At 48.9% G+C, this 22,448-nt stretch overlaps 2 long non-coding RNA genes across 13 annotated transcripts; one reads left to right on the top strand and one right to left on the bottom strand.

Moving 5' to 3' along the window:
* Nucleotides 1-596: 596 nt before the first annotated feature.
* Nucleotides 597-3,655, bottom strand: LOC128794498 (uncharacterized). Of its 2 annotated transcripts, XR_008433153.1 has the most exons (5): nt 3,564-3,655; nt 3,394-3,474; nt 1,902-2,991; nt 1,096-1,500; nt 597-764 (listed from the first exon to the last, which is right to left on the bottom strand). It is a non-coding gene; the product is annotated as an uncharacterized LOC128794498 (long non-coding RNA). The 2 variants fall into 2 exon arrangements; XR_008433152.1 differs by having other exon boundaries at nt 1,902-3,474.
* Nucleotides 3,656-4,396: 741 nt separating this feature from the next.
* Nucleotides 4,397-11,575, top strand: LOC128794437 (uncharacterized). Of its 11 annotated transcripts, none has more exons than XR_008433119.1 (4): nt 4,397-4,486; nt 5,540-5,768; nt 8,392-10,361; nt 10,648-11,575. It is a non-coding gene; the product is annotated as an uncharacterized LOC128794437 (long non-coding RNA). The 11 variants fall into 11 exon arrangements; XR_008433107.1 differs by lacking the exon at nt 4,397-4,486 and having other exon boundaries at nt 5,682-5,768; nt 8,392-8,556; nt 8,933-10,361; XR_008433116.1 differs by lacking the exon at nt 4,397-4,486 and having other exon boundaries at nt 5,682-5,768; nt 8,392-9,314; nt 9,879-10,361.
* The last annotated feature ends 10,873 nt before the right edge of the window (nt 11,576-22,448 follow it).

Below are 22,448 nucleotides of genomic sequence, written 5' to 3'. Positions count from 1 at the left end.
TTTAATTTCAAGGCTAAGATTGTCACTCATTTTGTGAAGGGACCAAAACCACAACAGGGAGCTACAAACTTAAGTTCCACAAAACTACACAGCCCTCGCTGTGTCGCTCTTCGCTTCCCTGGCTGGGTGAAAGGACAATAATCTGCCTGCGAGGCTCTGCTTAGTTGCTTCAAGTTGTCCCTTCCTTCCCAGACCAGATACACAACAACAACAAAACAAGTGTCCCGCCTTTTGCACTAGTGGATCCTTTGTGAATTTCCAAAGACAGTGTGGGTGCCTTTTCAGCTGCAACCCTTCTGTCTAGACAGAAATCCTGTCCGTGACGCCAATTTTAATGTCACGATCCGCTTCTTGCGGGGTGTCGTGATGGTTCTTTTCACCGATCCCAAAAGTGCAAAAGGCAAACAACAAGGGACTATCAGTTAATCACAACAAATGCACCTTTATTAGGGGCCAAAACAGTAAATGCGATAGTGGGGATCGGAAAGGAGATAAAAGGAGAGAGAGAGAGAGAAGAGGGGTATGGGAATAGCTACCAACACAGGCGAGATCCTCAGTGGTCCGGACGATGGGGATCCGTCTGTCGTGTCGGGGAGTCTCCGAAGTTCTGGTCGACTCGGGGCTCCAGTTATAGTCCACAGAGGAAAGAGGGGGGAGCAAGTGTAACAACGAAAGTCCATGGTAATCGCCACGCGGGAACAGGTGAGTCCACAGAAACCACCAAAGCAAGACGAATCCAATGAAGAAGAAGTCCATTTGAATCACTGAAGGGAAACAGGTCATGTCATTAGTGGTCAGACCACCAATTTCCCCTCCTCCCTATAGCAGGGGTCTCAGTCTCAGTCCTTGGGAGGAGGGTTCTCATTCTTTGTTTGTCACAGTGGTAACGAGGCAGATGAGGGGTCTTCAATGAAGGACCCCGGGAGTCAGCCCAAAAGTTCATTTGGCTTAAGAACGGAGATTAGAAGCAGGCCGCGCATCAGGCTGTCCCGTGCTGGGTCCACGTCAGGTCTTTGCCAAGTCCTTGCCAAGTCCTTGCCAAGTTCTTGCCAGGCCTTGTTCGGAACAGCTAGCATGACGGTTCAGTGGTTGCACCTGCACTGTGTCCTGTTCTAAGCCGGAACTGCAGTGGAGGAAGGGATTCTTTCTCGTGGCAATCGGAAGGCAGAATGGAAAATGAGGGGCTTCAGACGGGCTCTTACACCGCCTTGGAAATTCTTGTTGCTCCCCAGAGGCTGCGAGACGCAGAGAACACCGTGGCAGCTGCTGAAAAGAAGGGCAACTGTGAGTTGGTCAAGAAGCAAGAACCTAGGCAGCTGACTGTGCTTGGCAAGGAGCAGCTACTGGATTCTTGCAATTGCCTTCAGAAGTGCACAGAAGCCCGCTGCTCTGCTGCTTGGTGTTTTGCCTTCAGTCAATTGCGCACTGCTGAAGCTGAGGCAGGCTGTTCAGCTTTGCTGCTTTTCAGCATCTCATCTGCCCTTCTGCTCTGTGACAGCTCTCGAGGTGAAACAGAGATGTTTAGAATTAGGTTACCAAAATGAATTAAGCATTTATAATTTAGCTTGTAGAGTTATGTGTTGAATTTTCAACCTTTTACTTAAGAAACCTCTGCCTAATACAAAGGGCAAAGGAAAATGCAAATTTCTGAAGCTTCTTGCATAAAGAACAATACCAGAAGAAGCAAAGAACCCAGATAAAGAAGCTCCTTTGTCTCCAAGCCTATCAAGACTGACAGACGTACTCAGATAAGCACCAAAGGACCAAAAGCGCACGCGCAGAGAGGAAAAGTTCAAAAGTTCAATCATGAGGAAAACCACAATCTTCAGCCTCAGGACCACCAAGAGACCCCGTACGACCACCACAGCAAACCACGCATGCCCAGAAGGGCGTGGACTTACTTAGCATGAGAAGCGAGGACAGGCGGGGCCAGGGGTTGAATACTCATGAAAAAGTTGTGCAGTGTATTGCATATGGAACGTCTTTAAGAATAAAAGTGTGGGTCAGACTGAGGCTCGGGGCACAAGTTTTGGAGAGCTATCTCACTTGTGCCGGGCGCTGACGTACATACCCACTTCATAACTACCCTAGCTTATGGAGTCTATTTATTTATTCCGCGTATCGTTTCAGAGGTTTCTTGCCTTCGCCAGGCTGCAACGTGCCCGCTAGTACCAAGAACTGGGCAGGAGTGGGCAGAGAGCACAGCCATCTGCCAGAAGGTTGCAGCTTGCCCAGGAAAATGCAGTGTCCTTGGAATGTGCAGCAAATCTTATTTCTTGGCAAGGTCGGGCTAAGTGAGCAGTGCTGGTACACTTTCTCCTTGAGAACTGGAGCGGAAAAGCTTTTGGCTAAGATGTAGGCGACTAGAGAGGCAGAATACGCAGCTCCGGAGCTGGCCGAAAGCAAGTGCCGCTTCCCGGAGTCTTTCGGCAGAAGCGGCGCTCCGGAGCGCACCGCTGCCGCTCCAGTGATCTGTGCGCGAAGTAGCCGCTTCTTGTCCTCCGGCAGCCGGAGATCGCGGTAGCTTGCAAGAGGCGAAGAACGAAGCCGCGAAGAAGCCGGCTTGTGTGCGAAGCTCGCAGACAGCTGGAGGACGGTGGCTGCTGCTCTCCTGCCTGTTGAATTCAGTCTTGGCATGCCAATGGAAGGTGTTCCAGGACAACTTTCCTGGGTTTTGCCATAGTCGTCATGCATCCCACCTTGGAAATTCTTGTTGCTCCCCAGAGGCTGCGAGATGCAGAGAACACGGTGGCAGCTGCTGAAAAGAAGGGCAACTGTGAGTTGGTCAAGAACCAAGAACCTAGGCAGCTGCCTGTGCTTGGCAAGGAGCAGCTGCTGCATGCTTGCAATTGCCTTCAGTGCGCACAGAAGCCTGCTGCTCTGCTGCTTGGTTTTTCGCCTTCAGTCAATTGCACACTGCTGAAGCTGAGGCAGGCTGTTCAGCTTTGCTGCTTTTCAGCATCTCATCTGCCCTTCTGCTCTGTGACAGCTCTCGAGGTGAAACAGAGATTTTTAGAATTAGGTTATCAAAATGAATTAAGCATTTATAATTTAGCTTGTATAGTTATGTGTTGAATTTTCTACCTTTTGCTTAGGAAACCTCTGCCTAATACAAAGGGCAAAGGAAAATGCAAATTTCTGAAGCTTCTTGCATAAAGAACAATACCAGAAGAAGCAAAGAACCCAGATAAAGAAGCTCCTCTGTCTCCAAGCCTATCAAGACTGACAGACGTACTCAGATAAGCACCAAAGGACTAAAAGCGCATGCGCAGAGAGGAAAAGTTCAAAAGTACAATGATGAGGAAAACCACAATCTTCAGCCTCAGGACCACCAAGAGACACCCGTACGACCACCACAGCAAACCACGCATGCCCAGAAGGGCGTGGACTTACTTAGCATGAGAAGCGAGGACAGGCGGGGCCAGGGGTTGAATATGCATGAAAAAGTCGTGCAGTGTTTTGCATATGGAACGTCTTTAAGAATAAAAGTGTGGGTCAGACTGAGGCTCGGGGCACAAGTTTTGGAGGGCTATCTCACTTGTGCCGGGCGCTGACGTACATACCCACTTCATAACTACCCCAGGTTATGGAGTCTATTTATTCCGCGTATCGTTTCAGTTGGCGACCACGAAGGGACTGCTCTGCTCACCCGCAGGTCCGGTTGGGAGCAGACACCCTCAGGCGCCACGGGGCTTTTCCCCGGAGGGACTCTGCGCCTCGGCTGTACACTGCGGGGAGCAGACCACGGCCCGTCGACTAGCGGATGAAAGCGGTATGTATTAATTTATTTTCTTAAGGTTGGCACTGATAAGTCGCAAAAAGATGTTTTTGCGCGCAGGTTTGCCTAGGGGCTTGCAAGCAGACCGCCATCGGGGGAGAGGCCGGCGGCGGGAGGACCTCCCCAGCTGATAGCGCGGCTCGGGGAGGGCGAAATCGCGATTTCAGTGTGTGGTGTGTGTCCCGATTGCAGTGTAGTGTGTCTGTTACGTCCGGACGTGCGTGCTTGTGCGTGTGTGTGCATGTGTGAGTGGAACGGTGCGGCGTTGCTACGATACAGAGACGCGGCGCGGCGGTGCTAGGGAGCGCATGCGCAGGGCAGCTCTCAGCCCACACTACCTGCTAGTGCGGGTAGTGCGCATGCGCGGGGCAGCTCTCAGCCACACTACCTGATAGTGCGGGTAGTGCGCACTCTACCTGATAGAGCGGGTGGTGCGCATGCGTGGCACGGGCTGTCTCTGGCGAGCTGGGGGAGCGCGGCGCGGGGCTTAAGTCGGGGCTTGCAAAGGTGCTTTAGGCGCAGCCCAGCTGATAGCGCAGCGGGCGCGCGGGCACAAGCCGCGGTTTGAGGAGCTGCTTTGAACGCCGCTAGCTGATAGCGCAGCTAGTGGGAGCGTGGTACAAGCTAGGAGTTACAAGCACCGCTTACAAGCATCGCTAGTTGGTAAAAAGCTTGCAAAAGTAGCCAGCGAGCCCGGCTGGGCTAAGAGTTAAGTGTTTGTTATACAATAGCACTGCCCTTCAGTGTGAAAAGCTGTCACTGGTGTAGGAGGAGGGGTTGGGGAAGGCAGTCTAGGGTTGCCATGGGAAACAGCAGTTGTATGAGTTCTCCACCCCCTTTTGTAAGAGAATTGTACCCTCCCCCTGTCCTGTCAGTTATAGTTCAAGTCTGCCCCTTAGCCTAGAATCTTCTCTGTTCCACGTTTCCCCTTTGGTTCTTCCACCAAGAACACTCCTTTCCCTTTTCCCCACTGGTTAATGTTATATTTCCCCTCCCTTTAGCCTTCTCCCGATTGTACCCTCGAATGCTAAACCCTCCTACCCCTACGCAGTAAAAGAATCCTCACCCCGCCCTTCGGGGCTCTCGGAATCTGCCTCCCTTCTGCTTCGTTGTCTCCCTGTTTGCCCCTTCTGCGACCCTTCAATCAACGAGCAGGATTTCAGCAGCCCGAGTGTCCCTCCCGTTCTTCTGGTGGACCCTCAGATGTACCAGCTATCCGAGTTTCGTGCCGAGTGGCTAAAAGCCCCCACGGCTCGGCAACTGGGAGATCCTTTGCATTACAGGGCGAATAAAGGGGGGATGAATGTGTGTGAATGAGAGGCTATAAGAGCCCGTCTGAAGCCCCTCATTTTCCATTCTGCCTTCCGATTGCCACAAGAAAGAATCCCTTCCCCCACTGTAGTTCCGGCTTAGAACAGGACACAGCACAGGTGGAACCACTGAACCGTCATGCTGGCTGTTCCGAACAAGGCCTGGCAAGGACTTGGCAAGGACTTGGCAAGGACTTGGCAAAGACCTGACATGGACCCAGCACGGGACAGCCTGATGCGCGGCCTGCTTCTAATCTCCGTTCTTAAGCCAAATGAACTTTTGGGGTGACTCTCGCGGTCCTTCATTGAAGACCCCTCATCTGCCTCGTTACCACTGTGACAAACAAAGAATGAGAACCCTCCTCCCAAGGACTGAGACTGAGACCCCTGCTATAGGGAGGAGGGGAAATTGGTGGTCTGACCACTAATGACATGACCTGTTTCCCTTCAGTGATTCAAATGGACTTCTTCTTCATTGGATTCGTCTTGCTTTGGTGGTTTCTGTGGACTCACCTGTTCCCGCGTGGCGATTACAATGGACTTTCATTGTTACACTTGCTCCCCCCTCTTTCCTCTGTGGACTATAACTGGAGCCCCGAGTCGACCAGAACTTCGGAGACTCCCCCGACACGACAGACGGATCCCCATCGTCCGGACCACTGAGGATCTCGCCTGTGTTGGTAGCTATTCCCATATCCCTCTTCTCTCGCTCTCTCTATCCTTTTATCTCCTTTCAGATCCCCACTATCGCGTTTACTGTTTTGGCCCCTAATAAAGGTGCATTTGTTGTGATTAACTGATAGTCCCTTGTTGTTTGCCTTTGTTGCACTTTTGGGATCGGTGAAAAGAACCATCACGACACCCCGCAAGAAGCGGATCGTGACATTAAAATTGGCGTCACGGACAGGATTTCTGTCTAGACAGAAGGGTTGCAGCTGAAAAGGCACCCACACTGTCTTTGGAAATTCATAAAGGATCCCTTAGTGCAAAAGGCGGGACACTGTTGTTTTGTTGTTGTTGTGTGTATCTGGTCTGGGAAGGAAGGGACAACTTGAAGCAACTAAGCAGAGCCTCGCAGGCAGATTATTGTCCTTTCACCCAGCCAGGGAAGCGAAGGGCGACACAGCGAGGGCTGTGTAGTTTTGTGGAACTTAAGTTTGTAGCTCCCTGTCGTGGTTTTGGTCCCTTCACAAAATGAGTGACAATCTTAGCCTTGAAATTAAAGCTGAATTTTATGCACTACTAGCCAAACACAATGCCAGACCTTCTACGGAAGGAGAAAAATGGGCGCAGAGTAATTGGTTGAACTTAGAAAATGTTATTGATAGAGTGTGTTCATTACAACATGAAACAAAATTCAAACTGGGCAAAAATAAAACTATCTTATGCTCAGTTTTGGGAGCTTGCCTTACGGCAGCTATAGAAAATGGCTTTGAGCGAAGAAGTGAGGAACATGCTCTAATAGACTCCCTTCAAAATCTAGTTGAAATTTTGCAAAACCAGTTCTATGAAGCAAAAGATGTGATCTATGCATTGCGAGCTGCCTTAACAGAGGAACATATTAACAAATCACATCATGCTGATTCCTCTACAGAGCTTGAGGAGAAGGAAACTCCTCACATGAAACAAATCTATCCTCATCAAGAACTTGAAGCAGCAAGTAATTGTGGGGAACATTGCTGCCACCACTTGAGACCCTTGATTAAAACAGAGTAGAACTATCTCAGTGATGATGATCTCGAACCTCACATCACAGCCAAACACATACCATCACAACTAAACACTGCCACCGAGCTAGCTAAGCTTAAAAGGGAATATGGACACCCTCCACATGAATCAGAAACAGAATGTGTTTTCCGGGTGTCCCTCACTGGTGGTGATCAAATTCAATTAACTGAACAGGAAGCCACTGGGTATTGGGGACATGGTGTCTTCTTAACAACAGGAGAGAAAGGTGACACATGGTCCCTGACACAGCGTGCAGCTTTTTGGGCCGGGGGAACAAGCCCCTTGGAAAGGGGAGATCCCATAGCTAGAATTAGTACCCCCGACCAACTCTTGGAAAATGTGCACAAAGCTGCTTGCCTGCAAACGACTCACAAAAAGAAATTAATTCCTGGCTTTGAATCCCTGATGCAATTACCTGTGAAGCCCAAGATAATGACCCCTTTAATTTGTGGGCTTCCAGAATCACTCAAACCTACAGCAATTCTCCTTCCAAAAAACGATAGCAGCTGTATCTCCTGTAGAAAGACCAGCTAGATTTCCTAGTAAGCAGAAGGACCCATTTGTTCCCCTTTATGACTTGTTGAGGAAAGGGGTGAAATGGGATTGGAGTCTTTCTCAGGAGTCAGCATTGCAATTGCTGATTTTTGAAGCAACAGCTCATCAAGCAGTGACCCCTATCCATCCTACAGATCCTTTCCAGGTGGAATGGGGATTTGCCTCCTCAGGGCTGTCAGTACACATATGGCAGCGGGGTGCTGAGGGTCTGACAAGACCTGTTGGTTTTTACTCCCGTGGTTCCAAAGATGCTGAGAAAAGATACACTACCTGGGAAAAAGGATTGTTGATGGTTATCTTAGCTTTCCTAGAAGTAGAAAAAATTGCACGAAAACAACCAATTGTATTGAGAGGCCCCTTCAAGGTTATTAAGACAGCCACTAGTGGGACTCCCCCTCCTGACGGGGTGGCCCAGAGGGCCTTAGTGAGAAAGTGGTATGCTCAGCTTGAACATTACTGTAACTTCTTCTCAATGACAGAAGGACCTGTAAAAACTTTACTAATCCAAGAAACTGAGAGCTTGGACAAACCTGCCTCTGTAATCAAAGTAACCCCTCCTTTCTGCCCCAAACAATCAGCAAACTCTTGGTTTACTGATGCTTCTGCTAAAGGGGAAGGAAAAGTATGGAAATATAGGGCAGAAGCCCTCCACTTTTCCTCTGGTGAGCAAATGATTACAGAGGGAGAAGGTAGTACACACATTGGGGAGCTGATAGCTGTCTGGAGTATTTTTCAACAAGAAGCACAGAATTCCTCTTTGGTCTGCATCTACACTGACTCCTATGCTCTGTACCAAATGATCCTAATAATCCAGCTCATGACCCTGGCCAACCTGTTCTGGTGGACCTCTCTTACTATAGGACTAGTAGCACTTGTGCTAAAACCCCCTCTGAATAAATATGCATGGGAAGCCTCTAGTGCTCTAGGGAAAGAGCATTGGACAAATACATGCTGGATAATTCCATCATTCTAACTTTTCTGCCTCTCGGCAGCAGAATTCTGTTGTGTTTACTTTTTCAGAAGAACCCCGAGGGACATGAAGACCACCTAATCCATGATAAAACTGGTAATACTTTTCTGCATCCTACCACAACCCCATGGCCAGAAACCAGCTGAGTGGCCGTGGTCTGAACTAATTGTGGTAGCATGCAGAAAAAGTGAAAGGATCTCTTTAAGCACAAAAAGGTGTGTACGCACCCAAGCATACAGGATTGTTGGCACAATTACACATTAACACAAACTGTAGAAGTAGTTTGGTTTTGGTCCAAAAATACCGAAGCACTTTTTTTTGTTTTGTTTTGTTTTTGTTTTTGTTTTTGTTTTTTAAGTTTAAAGTATTGATTCAAATACTGGAGTAGGACTTGATGTTAATGTTGTGACACCTACCACCCAACCACTGGTTACACTTAGCCCGAAAATCTTTGGAATTGGACCATATATAATCAGGAAAACTGGCCAACAACAGATATTGTTTAATCTGTTATGGTCTCTTAAACAAGTCAAATTGCTGATGCAAAACAATATCTCAGAAATACAACCAGCTTGTTCACCCTTTTTGCAGACCTCTTTTCAGGGTTGGACAACCTGGCTGCGACAGTGGAACCCTCCTAAAAACCGGGTGCCAAGAGACGTAACTGGTCTTGTGGGGACAGGATTGGGAATCCTAAATAATATTGATTCAGAAGTATTAATGAATAAATTGGCTTCCACAACTAAAGATTTAACCAAAATACAACAACCACTGCAATCGTCCTTATCAGCCTTGGGAACACATCAGTGGTTGCTATCAAACATTCTACCAAATTGGGAAAAGATAAATGTAAATAATAGCAAATTGATAATTGATGGACTTAATGCCACACAAAGCAACGTTTCCTTAGCTCTTAGCTGTATCCAGGCTCAATTATGGATGCAGTCAGTTGCTGCCTCAATTATAAGAGAAGGTGAAGAAGGCACTTTTCCTACTGAGATTAGGAAAATAGTCTGGGACAGTGCCACTGACTTCGAAAGAGATTTCCAATCCTGGTGGAATTTAGTGAATTTTACCTATGACCCTAACACAAACACAGCCACAGCATTTGTGCTGACCATAAGAAATGCCTCGGTGCATTTGATATTCCCTATCATTGCACTAGGATTAAATCATGATGGACCCACTTTCTATCCTTCTGAACATAGAGAATGGGCCCGTCAAATTGATGACAAATGGCAAACTGTCAATTTAGAGTCCTGTACCATCTGAGAACAACTAGGGTTTATCTGTGAAGGTAATGCAATTGTAGCTCAAGATATTTGTCTGGACACAGAACAAAATAGCTGTCATTTTGATATTCATCCTAACGAGACTTCTGAAACAGTCCTTGTATATACAGACAATGGGTGTGCCTGCTTCAGAACCGCTTGTGATACTGTGTTTATAGAAAGTACAGTAGTAGATACTAAAAATCATTCAAATTTTTGTGCTTGTAACTTTACTAAAATTGCAGGATGTGATTTTTCTTTTGTAGCTCCAGTTACTTCACATGAACTTTTAGAATCCAATCTCACGTTGATTCACAAGCTACTGCCTACTCCCATTGGGATGAACCTTACTCTGGTAAAGCAATTATTACTTCATCAAGATCTAATAGAGATCCTAGGAAAAATCAAGGGGAATGGACAGAAAACTCTGGTAACTGTTCATCATGATGTGCAAGAAATACATCGTGTTGTAGAAAGGGTGAAAAGTGATGCTGAGCACAAGTGGTGGGATACCCTTTTCGGGTGGTCACCCACCACCACCGGTATCCTGAACAAATTGTGCCATCCCATTGTTGTTCTTCTGGTTTTAGTTATGATTGGTTTTGTTTTATCAGTAATCTTGCTTATTGTAAATTGGAGAATGATGAAACGATGAACAAAATTAACATCTATAATTAATGCACACCACTTGGCCGACATCCTTTACACTATAGATGTTCCCAGGACTGTAGACACAAGAAGATTATAAGGTTAGAAGATATGTTTTACATAATTTTCTTTTATGATTTGCTCTAATCACTGTTTTAATTATTTTTGTTTATTGTTTATAAAATTGTACTGAGTAATATCGATTATACTAGGTTTGTTACTTTACTGTTTAATATTGATTATACTGGTTTATTATTTGATCAATTTATTGTTTAATTGATTAATATTGATTATTATTTAAATAACTATTATTGATTTACTAATTGTATTTTGCTTATTGTTTAATTATAATTTGTTGTGATTACTAATATGTTGTGATTGTTTTAGTTTTCCTGTTTTCTCTTTCTTTCCCTTTTCCTCTTCTCTTTTCCCTGCGACGTGCTGCCAACACTTGACGAGTCCTGAAGACTCCACGACGACACCATGGAATCCTGCTGATGAAGATCTTTCGAGGGCAATCGTCAGTCACGGGGTGGTGTAAGAGCCCGTCTGAAGCCCCTCATTTTCCATTCTGCCTTCCGATTGCCACAAGAAAGAATCCCATCCCCCACTGTAGTTCCGGCTTAGAACAGGACACAGCACAGGTGGAACCACTGAACCGTCACGCTGGCTGTTCCGAACAAGGCCTGGTAAGAACTTGGCAAGGACTTGGCAAGGACTTGGCAAAGACCTGACGTGGACCCAGCACGGGACAGCCTGATGCGCGGCCTGCTTCTAATCTCCGTTCTTAAGCCAAATGAACTTTTGGGGTGACTCCCGGGGTCCTTCATTGAAGACCCCTCATCTGCCTCGTTACCACTGTGACAAACAAAGAATGAGAACCCTCCTCCCAAGGACTGAGACTGAGACCCCTGCTATAGGGAGGAGGGGAAATTGGTGGTCTGACCACTAATGACATGACCTGTTTCCCTTCAGTGATTCAAATGGACTTATTCTTCATTGGATTCGTCTTGCTTTGGTGGTTACTGTGGACTCACCTGTTCCCTCGGGGCGATTACAATGGACTTTCATTATTACACTTGTTCCCCCCCTCTCTCCTCTGTGGACTATAATTGGACCCCCAAGTCGACCAGAACTTCGAAGACTCCCCCGACACGACAGATGGATCCCCATCGTCCGGAGCACTGAGGATCTCGCCTGTGTTGGTAGCTATTCCCATATCCCTCTTCTCTCTCTATCCTTTTATCTCCTTTCAGATCCCCACTATCGCGTTTACTGTTTTGGCCCCTAATAAAGGTGCATTTGTTGTGATTAACTGATAGTCCCTTGTTGTTTGCCTTTGTTGCACTTTTGGGATCGGTGAAAAGAACCATCACGACACCCCGCAAGAAGCGGATCGTGACAGAGGCGGGCTGGTTACCCCAGACCTGCTAAGCGAGAGCGGCAGTCTCCCATGCTGCTTTTCCGTCTTTTTCGCGAGAAAAGCGGCCAGTAAAGAGACGAAGCGAGTGATAAAAAGAGTGAGAGAACCCCCGCCTGGGACTGGGTCTCAGAGAAAGAGTGGGACCCCTTAGTGTGTGTGTGTGGGGGGGGAGTAAAAGGTAATTAATTAGAAAAAAAAATAATTAAAAGGTAAAAAGAGGGTTTTCTTGGCATAATCTATTGGGGAAAAATAAAAGGTAAAATGTGTAGGAGGGGCCCATAAAAATTCTGCTGGATGGAGGGATAAGAATGCCCAAGAACATCCAAGATCAAACCTGCTGGATTGAGGGATTAATGTTCCAAGAGCATCCAGGGTTGATTCAAACCTGCTGGATTGAGGGATTAATGTTCCAAGAGCATCCAGGGTTAAGTCAAACCTGCTGGGTTGAGGGATTAACATTCCAAGAGCAGCCAGAATTAAGTTTGCTGGGTTGTTGAGAGCACCCAAGATTGAGTAAAAATTTTGCCAGTTTGAAGATAAGTCTGACAGGATCTAGAGTTGGGAACCACACAGCTAGATTGAGGGGTATCCAAGAAGACTGGGACTAGCCAGGGACACCTAAAAGTGTAATAGGTGTGTTGAAAAATAAAAGGTACCTTGTTGTTGTGGTTGTTTTGTTATGTGTAAGAGTAAGTAAAAATAAAGTTAAGTGAATGTCGACGAAGGAAAGTATATGTATGCATCCTGCCCTGTTAAGCAGCCTCACTGTGCTTCCCTGCTGTGACCGACAAACACAAGTTACGAACCCTCAGAACTGAAAAAGTTCAATCAAATATTGCTTCCATTGATGACCATGATATTGTCTAGAATACCTTGTTACAACTTATGTTATGTAAGTGTTAATACCCCTATCCTACCAGTTCGTAAACCTGATGGGTCATACCGGTTAGTACAGGATCTGCGGGCCATAAAGAAGGTAACTGAGGATCTGTATCCTGTGGTGGCCAATCCCTACACGTTATTAACTTGCTTAACAGCCGAGCTAACTTGGTTTACCGTTTTAGATTTAAAAGATGCCTTCTTTTGCCTTCCTATCCACGAAGCCAGAAAATTTTTGCATTTGAATGGGAAAATCCTAAGAGCGGGCGAAGAACTCAACTGACATGGACCAGACTCCCACAAGGATTCAAAAACTCACCCACTTTGTTTGGAGAACAACTTGCAAAAGAATTAGAGACCTGAGAAACCCCTCCAGAGGAAGGGAAGTTGCTACAGTACGTAGATGACATCCTGATAGCCACACGGACAAGGGAAGCATGCATGGCCTGGACGATAAGCCTCTTGAACTTTTTGGAGCTCCAAGGGTACCGAGTATCAAAGAAAAAAGCCCAAGTAGTAAAACAGAAAGTAACTTATCTGGGCTACGAAGTCAGTACTCGACAACGTACCTTGGGCCAAAGCCGGAAGGAGGCAATATGCCAGACCCCAAAACCTCAGACTGTAAAGGAACTACGAACTTTCCTGAGGATGACAGGGTGGTGCAGGTTATGGATCTATAACTATGGACTGTTTGTTAAGCTCTTATATGAACTGATTGCAACTGAAAGCAGGAACATCCAAGAGACAAAGGAAGCTACGCAAGCTTTCAAGCAGCTGAAAAAAGCCCTCATGTCAGCTCCAGCCCTGAGATTGCTGGACGTGAGTAAGCCTTTCCTTTTATTCTCCCATGAGAAGCAAGGAATCGCCTTAGGAATACTAGCACAGGACCTCGGCCCATATCGGAGAGCAGTGGCTTACTTCTCTATGCAATTGGATACAGCAGCTAAAGGGTGGCCTGGGTGCCTCAGAGCTGTTGCAGCAGTCGTACTGAACATCCAAGAGGCACACAAATTCACCCTAGGCCAGAAAAGAACTGTGCTAGTGTCTCACACAGTGTCTGCAGTGCTAGAGGTAAAAGGTGGGCATTGGCTTTCCCCACAACGGCTCCTGAGATACCAAGCTATCATAGTGGAGCAAGATGATGTAGAGATAGTAGTGACTAACATTGTCAATCCAGCCTCCTTCCTCAGTAGAAACCAAGGGGAACCAGCGGAGCATGGAACATGCCTGGAGACCATTGAAGCCACCTACTCCAGCTGCCCTGACTCGAAGGACACCCCTCTGGAGAATGCAGAAGTCTCGTTTACTGATGGAAGCAGTTATATCATCAGTGGAAAACGGCACGCCGGGTAGGCAGTTACAACGTGCAAGGAAGTAATATCATCTGGGCCCCTGCCAACAAATACCTCTGCACAGAAGGCCGAGATAATTGCTCTAACTCGGGCCCTAGAATTGGCAAGAGGGAAAGAAATAAACATCTACACGGACTCGAAGTATGCATTTGGAGTAGTGCATGCTCACAGAGCCATTTAGAAAGAGAGAGGACTGCTGAACTCTCAAGGGAAAAATATTAAAGATGCATCAGAAGTACTGCGACTTCTAGAAGCAGTCCAGTTGCCAGAGAAAGTAGCGATCATGCACATTAAGGCACATCAGAAGATAAACTCAGAATTGGAAGAAGGAAACGAGCTGGCAGATAGGGAAGCAAAGGAAGCAGCAAGAATTGAGGTCATAACTGAGGCAGCCCTGATTCCAGACGGGCAAATTTCCCCTAAAGGTAAGCCAAGATACAACAAACTAGAAAAAAAATTAATCTATGAGCAAAAAGGAGACTATAACCAAGAGGGATGGGCCACCATAGAAGGAAAATTAGTTCTAGCCTCGTATTTATTATGGTCCCTAATAAAGGAAGAACACCAGAAAACCATTGGGGTATTGATGCTCTAGCATAACCAGACATTTACAACTCGACAATGTGACCTTTGCCTCCAGACCAACCCCAAAAACACTCCCAAACCAAAGCTTAGCCAGATTAGGAAGGGTCATGGGCCGGAGCAGCAATGGCAGATTGATTGTACAGAATTGCCAAGAAAAGGGGGGTGTAAGTTTTTACTGGTGCTAACAGATACCTTTTCAGGATGGCCAGAAGCATTCCCCACCAGGACTTCTAAAGCTCAAGAAGTAACTAAGGTATTGGTACAAGAAAACATACCACGCTTTAGAGTCCTGGCCACAATCTCCTCAAATAGAGGACCACATTTTATTGTAAAATTCGTGCAACAAGTTAGCCAATACTTGAACATAGACTGAGAACTTCACACCCCATTTAACCCACAATCAAGTGGTCAGGTAAAAAAAATGAATCATTTGAACAAACAACAAATTGTACAATTGGGACAAGAAGCTAATTTGTCATGGACTCAATCCCTCCCATTAACACTACTGCAGATCCGAACCAAACACAAGACTAAAGAAAAGCTAAACCACTTTGAATTGCTTTATGAAAAACCATATGGGGTACGAAAGAGAATGTCTACCCAAGACATGTCACTAACCTCCTGTATGTTAAGTCTCTTACCTTGGTGTATCCAGCACCAATCACTAGCTAATAAACACAAGTCATAACTAGTGAAATACGCTGTTTAGAACACTTTATGTCACCCAATTATAATTCTATTAATTTTAGTTACTGTAAGTTTAATGATGTCTACTTTAACACTCATGTAGAATTCGAGGATGTTAAAACACATGGCCAGTCTGACATCACTCTCTAGAACTCATAGAATCTTACTGAAAGAGGACGGTCATGATAGTAGATCAGAATTTAAATCAAGACCCCTGTAGTAAAAGAATTTACTATATTTTAAGAAAAGGGGGGACTGAGGCAGAGATTTTTAGAGTTAGGTTAACAAAATGAATTAAGCATTTCTAATTTAGCTTGTAGAGTTATGTGTTGAATTTTCAACCTTTTACTTAAGAAACCTCTGCTAGTACAAAGGGCATAGGAAAATGCAAATTTCTGAAGCTTCTTGCATAAAGAACAATACCAGAAGAAGCAAAGAACCCAGATAAAGAAGCTCCTCTGTCTCCAAGCCTATCAAGGCTGACAGACGTACTCGGATAAGCACCAAAGGACCAAAAGCGCATGCGCAGAGAGGAAAAGTTCAAAAGTTCAATCATGAGGAAAACCACAATCTTCAGCCTCAGGACCACCAAGAGACCCCCGTACGACCACCACAGCAAACCACGCATGCCCAGAAGGGCGTGGACTTACTTAGCATGAGAAGCGAGGACAGGCGGGGCCAGGGGTTGAATATGCATGAAAAAGTTGTGCAATGGATTCCATATGGAACGACTTTAAGAATAAAAGTGTGGGTCAGACTGAGGCTCGGGGCACAAGTTTTGGAGAGCTATCTCACTTGTGTCGGGCGCTGACATACATACCCACTTCATAACTACCCCAGGTTATGGAGTCTATTGATTTATTCCGCGTATCGTTTCAGAGGTTTCTTCCCTTCGCCAGGCGGCAACGTGCCCGCTACTACCCAGAGCTGGGCAGGAGTGGGCAGAGAGCACGGCCATCTGCCAGCACGTTGCAGCTTGCCCAGGAAAATGCAGTGTCCTTGGAATGTGCAGCAAATCTTATTTCCTGGCAAGGTCGGGCTAAGTGAGCAGTGCTGGTACACTTTCTCCTTGAGAACTGGAGCGGAAAAGCTTTTGGCTAAGATGTAGGCGACTAGAGAGGCAGAATACGCAGCTCCGGAGCTGGCTGAAAGCAAGTGCCGCTTGCCGGCGTCTTTCGGCAGAAGCGGCTCTTCGGAGCGCACCGCTGCCACTCCAGTGATCTGTGCGCGAAGTAGCCGCTTCTCGTCCTCCGGCAGCCGGAGATCGCGATAGCTTGCAAGAGGCGAAGAACGAAGCCGCGAAGAAGCCGGCTTGTGTGCGAAGCTCGCAGACTGCTGCAGGACGGTGGCTGCTGCTCTCCTGCCTCTTGAATTCACTTTTGGCATGCCAATGGAAGGTGTTCCAGGACAACTTTCCTGGATTTTGACATAGTCGTCATGCATCCCACCTTGGAAATTCTTGTTGCTCCCCAGAGGCTGCGAGATGAGAGAACACCGTGGCAGCTGCTGAAAAGAAGGGCAACTGTGAGTTGGTCAAGAAGCAAGAACCTAGGCAGCTGCCTGTGCTTGGCAAGGAGCAGCTGCTGGATTCTTGCAATTGCCTTCAGTGCGCACAGAAGCCCGCTGCTCTGCTGCTTGCTTTTTCGCCTTCAGTCAATTACACACTGCTGAAGCTGAGGCAGGCTGTTCAGCTTTGCTGCTTTTCAGCAGCTCAGCTGCCCTTCTGCTCTGTGACAGCTCTCCAGGTTTCTTGCCTTCGCCAGGCTGCAACGTACCCGCTAGTACCAAGAACTGGGCAGGAGTGGGCAGAGAGCACGGCCATCTGCCAGAAGGTTGCAGCTTGCCCAGGAAAATGAAGTGTCCTTGGAATGTGCAGCAAATCTTATTTCCTGGCAAACTCGGGCTAAGTGAGCAGTGCTGGTACACTTTCTCCTTGAGAACTGGAGCGGAAAAGCTTTTGGCTAAGATGTAGGCGACTAGAGAGGCAGAATACGCAGCTCCGGAGCTGGCCGAAAGCAAGTGCCGCTTGCCGGCGTCTTTCGGCAGAAGCGGCTCTTCGGAGCGCACCGCTGCCGCTCCAGTCATCTGTGCGCGAAGTAGCCGCTTCTTGTCCACCGGCAGCCGGAGATCGCGGTAGCTTGCAAGAGGCGAAGAACGAAGCCGCGAAGAAGCCGGCTTGTGTGCGAAGCTCGCAGACAGCTGCAGGACGGTGGCTGCTGCTCTCCTGCCTCTTGAATTCACTTTTGGCATGCCAATGGAAAGTGTTCCAGGACAACTTTCCTGGGTTTTGACATAGTCGTCATGCATCCCACCTTGGAAATTCTTGTTGCTCCCCAGAGGCTGCGAGATGCAGAGAACACCGTGGCAGCTGCTGAAAAGAAGGGCAACTGTGAGTTGGTCAAGAAGCAAGAACCTAGGCAGCTGCCTGTGCTTGGCAAGGAGCAGCTGCTGGATTCTTGCAATTGCCTTCAGTGCGCACAGAAGCCCGCTGCTCTGCTGCTTGCTTTTTCGCCTTCAGTCAATTATACACTGCTGAAGCTGAGGCAGGCTGTTCAGCTTTGCTGCTTTTCAGCATCTCAGCTGCCCTTCTGCTCTGTGACAGCTCTCCAGGTTTCTTGCCTTCGCCAGGCTGCAACGTGCCCGCTAGTACCAAGAACTGGGCAGGAGTGGGCAGAGAGCACGGCCATCTGCCAGAAGGTTGCCGCTTGCCCAGGAAAATGAAGTGTCCTTGGAATGTGCAGCAAATCTTATTTCCTGGCAAGGTCGGGCTAAGTGAGCAGTGCTGGTACACTTTCTCCTTGACAACTGGAGCGGAAAAGCTTTTGGCTATGATGTAGGCGACTAGAGAGGCAGAATACGCAGCTCCGGAGCTGGCCGAAAGCAAGTGCCGCTTGCCGGCGTCTTTCGGCAGAAGCGGCTCTTCGGAGCGCACCGCTGCCGCTCCAGTGATCTGAGCGCGAAGTAGCCGCTTCTTGTCCACCGGCAGCCGGAGATCGCGGTAGCTTGCAAGAGGCGAAGAACGAAGCCGCGAAGAAGCCGGCTTGTGTGCGAAGCTCGCAGACAGCTGCAGGACGGTGGCTGCTGCTCTCCTGCCTCTTGAATTCACTTTTCGCATGCCAATGGAAAGTGTTCCAGGACAACTTTCCTGGGTTTTGACATAGTCGTCATGCATCCCACCTTGGAAATTCTTGTTGCTCCCCAGAGGCTGCGAGATGCAGAGAACACGGTGGCAGCTGCTGAAAAGAAGGGCAACAGTGAGTTGGTCAAGAAGCAAGAACCTAGGCAGCTGCCTGTGCTTGGCAAGGAGCAGCTGCTGGATTCTTGCAATTGCCTTCAGTGCGCACAGAAGCCCGCTGCTCTGCTGCTTGGTTTTTCGCCTTCAGTCAATTATACACTGCTGAAGCTGAGGCAGGCTGTTCAGCTTTGCTGCTTTTCAGCATCTCAGCTGCCCTTCTGCTCTGTGACAGCTCTCCAGGTTTCTTGCCTTCGCCAGGCTGCAACGTGCCCGCTAGTACCAGGAAAATGCAGTGTCCTTGGAATGTGCAGCAAATCTTATTTCCTGGCAAGGTCGGGCTAAGTGAGCAGTGCTGGTACACTTTCTCCTTGACAACTGGAGCGGAAAAGCTTTTGGCTAAGATGTAGGCGACTAGAGAGGCAGAATACGCAGCTCCGGAGCTGGCCGAAAGCAAGTGCCGCTTGCCGGCGTCTTTCGGCAGAAGCGGCTCTTCGGAGCGCACCGCTGCCGCTCCAGTCATCTGTGCGCGAAGTAGCCGCTTCTTGTCCACCGGCAGCCGGAGATCGCGGTAGCTTGCAAGAGGCGAAGAACGAAGCCGCGAAGAAGCCGGCTTGTGTGCGAAGCTCGCAGACTGCTGCAGGACGGTGGCTGCTGCTCTCCTGCCTCTTGAAATCACTTTTGGCATGCCAATGAAAGCTGTTCCAGGACAACTTTCCTGGGTTTTGACATAGTCGTCATGCATCCCACCTTGGAAATTCTTGTTGCTCCCCAGAGGCTGCGAGATGCAGAGAACACGGTGGCAGCTGCTGAAAAGAAGGGCAACTGTGAGTTGGTCAAGAAGCAAGAACCTAGGCAGCTGCCTGTGCTTGGCAAGGAGCAGCTACTGGATTCTTGCAATTGCCTTCAGTGCGCACAGAAGCCCGCTGCTCTGCTGCTTGGTTTTTCGCCTTCAGTCAATTACACACTGCTGAAGCTGAGGCAGGCTGTTCAGCTTTGCTGCTTTTCAGCATCTCAGCTGCCCTTCTGCTCTGTGACAGCTCTCCAGGTTTCTTGCCTTCGCCAGGCTGCAACGTGCCCGCTAGTACCAGGAAAATGCAGTGTCCTTGGAATGTGCAGCAAATCTTATTTCCTGGCAAGGTCGGGCTAAGTGAGCAGTGTTGGTACACTTTCTCCTTGAGAACTGGAGCGGAAAAACCTTTGGCTAAGATGTAGGCAACTAGAGAGGCAGAATACGCAGCTCCGGAGCTGGCCGAAAGCAAGTGCCGCTTGCCGGCGTCTTTCGGCAGAAGCGTCTCTTCGGAGCGCACCGCTGCCGCTCCAGTGATCTGTGCGCGAAGTAGCCGCTTCTTGTCCTCCGGCAGCCGGAGATCACGGTAGCTTGCAAGAGGCGAAGAACGAAGCCGCGAAGAAGCCGGCTTGTGTGCGAAGCTCGCAGACTGCTGCAGGACGGTGGCTGCTGCTCTCCTGCCTCTTGAAATCACTTTTGGCATGCCAATGGAAGGTGTTCCAGGACAACTTTCCTGGGTTTTGACATAGTCGTCATGCATCCCACCTTGGAAATTCTTGTTGCTCCCCAGAGGCTGCGAGATGCAGAGAACACGGTGGCAGCTGCTGAAAAGAAGGGCAACAGTGAGTTGGTCAAGAAGCAAGAACCTAGGCAGCTGCCTGTGCTTGGCAAGGAGCAGCTGCTGGATTCTTGCAATTGCCTTCAGTGCGCACAGAAGCCCGCGGCTCTGCTGCTTGGTTTTTTCGCCTTCAGTCAATTACACACTGCTGAAGCTGAGGCAGGCTGTTCAGCTTTGCTGCTTTTCAGCATCTCAGCTGCCCTTCTGCTCTGTGACAGCTCTCCAGGTTTCTTGCCTTCGCCAGGCTGCAACGTGCCCGCTAATACCAGGAAAATGCAGTGTCCTTGGAATGTGCAGCAAATCTTATTTCCTGGCAAGGTCGGGCTAAGTGAGCAGTGCGGGTACACTTTCTCCTTGACAACTGGAGCGGAAAAGCTTTTGGCTAAGATGTAGGCGACTAGAGAGGCAGAATACGCAGCTCCGGAGCTGGCCGAAAGCAAGTGCCGCTTGCCGGCGTCTTTCGGCAGAAGCGGCTCTTCGGAGCGCACCGCTGCCGCTCCACTCATCTGTGCGCGAAGTAGCCGCTTCTTGTCCTCCGGCAGCCGGAGATCGCGGTAGCTTGCAAGAGGCGAAGAACGAAGCCGCGAAGAAGCCGGCTTGTGTGCGAAGCTCGCAGACAGCTGCAGGACGGTGGCTGCTGCTCTCCTGCCTCTTGAATTCACTTTTGGCATGCCAATGGAAGGTGTTCCAGGACAACTTTCCTGGGTTTTGACATAGTCGTCATGCATCCCACCTTGGAAATTCTTGTTGCTCCCCAGAGGCTGCGAGATGCAGAGAACACGGTGGCAGCTGCTGAAAAGAAGGGCAACTGTGAGTTGGTCAAGAAGCAAGAACCTAGGCAGCTGCCTGTGCTTGGCAAGGAACAGCTGCTGGATTCTTGCAATTGCCTACAGTGCGCACAGAAGCCCGCTGCTCTGCTGCTTGGTTTTTCGCCTTCAGTCAATTACACACTGCTGAAGCTGAGGCAGACTGTTCAGCTTTGCTGCTTTTCAGCATCTCAGCTGCCCTTCTGCTCTGTGACAGCTCTCCAGGTTTCTTGCCTTCGCCAGGCTGCAACGTGCCCGCTAATACCAAGAACTGGGCAGGAGTGGCAGAGAGCACGGCCATCTGCCAGCAGGTTGCAGCTTGCCCAGGAAAATGCAGTGTCCTTGGAATGTGCAGCAAATCTTATTTCCTGGCAAGGTCGGGCTAAGTGAGCAGTGCTGGTACACTTTCTCCTTGAGAACTGGAGCGGAAAAGCTTTTGGCTAAGATGTAGGCGACTAGAGAGGCAGAATACGCAGCTCCGGAGCTGGCCGAAAGCAAGTGCCGCTTGCCGGCGTCTTTCGGCAGAAGCGGCTCTTCGGAGCGCACCGCTGCCGCTCCAGTGATCTGTGCGCGAAGTAGCCGCTTCTTGTCCTCCGGCAGCCGGAGATCGCGGTAGCTTGCAAGAGGCGAAGAACGAAGCCGCGAAGAAGCCGGCTTGTGTGCGAAGCTCGCAGACTGCTGCAGGACGGTGGCTGCTGCTCTCCTGCCTCTTGAATTCACTTTTGGCATGCCAATGGAAGGTGTTCCAGGACAACTTTCCTGGGTTTTGACATAGTCGTCATGCATCCCACCTTGGAAATTCTTGTTGCTCCCCAGAGGCTGCGAGATGCAGAGAACACGGTGGCAGCTGCTGAAAAGAAGGGCAACTGTGAGTTGGTCAAGAAGCAAGAACCTAGGCAGCTGCCTGTGCTTGGCAAGGAGCAGCTGCTGGATTCTTGCAATTGCCTTCAGTGCGCACAGAAGCCCGCTGCTCTGCTGCTTGCTTTTTCGCCTTCAGTCAATTACACACTGCTGAAGCTGAGGCAGGCTGTTCAGCTTTGCTGCTTTTCAGCATCTCAGCTGCCCTTATGCTCTGGGACAGCTCTCCAGGTTTCTTGCCTTCGCCAGGCTGCAATGTGCCCGCTAGTACCAAGAACTGGGCAGGAGTGGGCAGAGAGCACGGCCATCTGCCAGAAGGTTGCAGCTTGCCCAGGAAAATGCAGTGTCCTTGGAATGTGCAGCAAATCTTATTTCCTGGCAAGGTCGGGCTAAGTGAGCAGTGCTGGTACACTTTCTCCTTGAGAACTGGAGCGGAAAAGCTTTTGGCTAAGATGTAGGCGACTAGAGAGGCAGAATACGCAGCTCCGGAGCTGGCCGAAAGCAAGTGCCGCTTGCCGGCGTCTTTCGGCAGAAGCGGCTCTTCGGAGCGCACCGCTGCCGCTCCAGTGATCTGAGCGCGAAGTAGCCGCTTCTTGTCCACCGGCAGCCGGAGATCGCGGTAGCTTGCAAGAGGCGAAGAACGAAGCCGCGAAGAAGCCGGCTTGTGTGCGAAGCTCGCAGACTGCTGCAGGACGGTGGCTGCTGCTCTCCTGCCTCTTGAATTCACTTTTGGCATGC

The sequence above is a fragment of the Vidua chalybeata genome, chromosome 1, assembly GCF_026979565.1.
Source record: "Vidua chalybeata isolate OUT-0048 chromosome 1, bVidCha1 merged haplotype, whole genome shotgun sequence".
NCBI lineage: Eukaryota > Metazoa > Chordata > Aves > Passeriformes > Viduidae > Vidua > Vidua chalybeata.
Note: the sequence above shows the minus strand (reverse complement) of the source record. Positions and strands in the feature narration are given on the sequence as shown.